Source organism: Sinocyclocheilus anshuiensis, unplaced genomic scaffold (genome assembly GCF_001515605.1).
Source record: "Sinocyclocheilus anshuiensis isolate Anshui unplaced genomic scaffold, SAMN03320099.WGS_v1.1 scaffold2936, whole genome shotgun sequence".
In the NCBI taxonomy this organism is placed as follows: Eukaryota; Metazoa; Chordata; class Actinopteri; order Cypriniformes; family Cyprinidae; genus Sinocyclocheilus; species Sinocyclocheilus anshuiensis.
In genome coordinates, this window is record NW_015555946.1 from 50,622 (window position 1) to 53,233 (window position 2,612).

Genomic DNA, 2,612 nt, shown 5'->3' on the forward strand with positions numbered 1-2,612 from the left:
CTTGTGTTTTTTGGAAATTCTGTACAGAAGATGTGTACTAGCACCCTCGACAGTATCACAATGAAAACACGGATTCTAGGAACACAAGTATAGCTCAAATATATTTAGACTTTTTCTAAGTATAAGTCAAGTATACTTAAATGTCATTTTAAGTATATTTCTGAGAAGTACATAAAGCCCATTTCTGAGAAGTACATAAAAAGTAGACTAAAAGTATACTTTCCTATTTTTAGTTTAAAAGAAGTATACTAATAGCACACTTGAATAAACTTCTTTTTCGTAAGGGTTACTCTTTGACAAAGACTCTTTTGATAGTGCATTTACCGTCAGTGATCCGCTGAGTTGGTGTGCTTCACATGACGCCGTTTCCATGGAGACCACCAACTCTACAGCTCTCTGAAACGTCAGCATAGCTTTTGTGTAGCCTCACTTTTCAAGCCACACACAAATCTATCGCGAAGTGCATCCTCCATTGGCTGAAGGAAACACTGTGGACTGAATTCGAACCTGGGTCACTGCCACTCACGTGCAGTCGCTTTACCAGATGCGCCTACTATATATATATATATAGTAGTAGTACAGATGCGATACTACTATAAGTAAACATTTTTTTTTCATCAATGACAGCACAAATTAGGCTATATGGACTTAAAGACTTAAATAGGCGCAGTAAGCGGTGCGCGGAAATAAATGTGAAACGGCCTGTATAGAACACGAAAGTGCGTTAAACTTGAAGCTGATAAAGTCAGTGGACACAACATTAAATATCATCTGCAGAATGTTTTGCTTCCCTTTTACCTGACATGATCTGTCAATAACGCTGCAGGAAACAATTGGATAAACCGGCATAACATTAGTTTTATTCTTGTATATGCACTAAAACACAAACAGTTCCGTTAGTTGGTGGAAGAATGTGAACGTATGTTTCAGTGCATGCGGAAGGAATAAAACCACCCGTAACATCTCTGCCCATTGTCTCTACACGCTTCAACTCTCAATGCACTGCACAAATATTAATGTCAAATGCAATGACATGTTTTGGCGGTTTGGTGGTCTGACAGTACGCTGCGGATTTACATATGAATTGCAGTTAGGCCCATTTTAATACATTTTGTTACTTTTCATGTGGTTAACGTCTATGAATTTATTTGACATTTTAACTTTTTGTGTAGTTTTGAGGGCTGGTCAGGATAATTTTAATAATTCGTTTAATAATCCATAATATTTTGACAGCCCAAAGAACTGCAGTCTACATTTCCAAGTGCAACGTTCGTTGTCATTAATGGAAAAAAGTGTGTTGGTACAGGTGCACTGGAGTGTATTGGGAATATACTAAAGTAATAAACCTTCTGATCATGTTCATGAATTTCTTTCACCATTTCAAATCCATGACTATATGTTATTTACATATCTTTACTTTTAACTACTTTCTATATGTGACCATGGACCACAAAACCAGTCATAAGGGTCAATTTTTTTAAATTGATTTATACATCTTAATCAATACATAAGCTTTCCATTGATGTATTGTTTGTTAGGATAGGACAATATTTGGCCGAGATACAACTATTTGAAAATCTGGAATCTGAGGGTGCAAAAAAATCAAAATATTGAGAAAATTGCCTTTAAAGTTGTCCAAATGAAGTCCTTAGCAATGCATATTACTAATCAAAATTAAAGGGGTCATATGATGTTGCTAAAAAGAACATTATTTGGTGTATTTGGTGTAATGAAATGTGTTTATGCGGTTTAAGGTTCAAAAAACACATTATTTTCCACATACTGCATATTCCACATATTATTGTTTCTCCTCTATGCCGCGCCTTTCTGAAACGCGTAGATTTTTACAAAGCTCATCGGTCTGAAACGTTTGAATAATCAGTGGCAAATTCTTTAAATTAAAACGTACTGACAGTCTGTGAGTCAGAACAGCCGGAATTGTAGTCTACTCTTCCAGTGAAAATTAGGCTTTGCTTTACTCACCCCAGAGTAGGCATGGGCGATATCTTATCGTTTGCGATATACCGGTAAAAATTCTCCACACGATAAGAATTTCTCTTCCCGCGATAATAACGATAAAGTCTAGTTGTTGACATATTTCTGTGTACGACTGTGTGGAGTGACGTTTAGGAAGGCGGACGTAAAATTGAGCAGCTCCTTCTACAATCTGGAACAGGTTTGGATAGGGCTGTACAGTGCAACAAAAATCGGTCTGAGCCTTGAGCAAATGTACTACAGTAGCACGTGTGCGACACAGTTTTACATGTGTATGAGTCGTTTACAAACCTGTTGTCCAACAAAGTAGTTTCGCTTTCACAACGAAACACATGGCGTCACACACGGCGGGCTTGAGTGAGCGGAGGCCGGTGGTCTAGAGTGAGCGGCGGCGGGCTTGAGTGAGCGGCGGCCAGCGGGCTAGAGTGAGCGGAGGCCGGAGGGCTTGAGAACGGCGCGGCTGGCGGGCTTGTGGCAACCACATGTGACGACCCCGGACTGGATTCCGCTTTGTCCACGGTGAAAGCCGATCCGGTGATCCACAACGAAGTTGATGTATTTCCTCAGCGACCAGCACAGATCAGCTCTAGGCATGACGAAGCAGATATCGTCCTCTT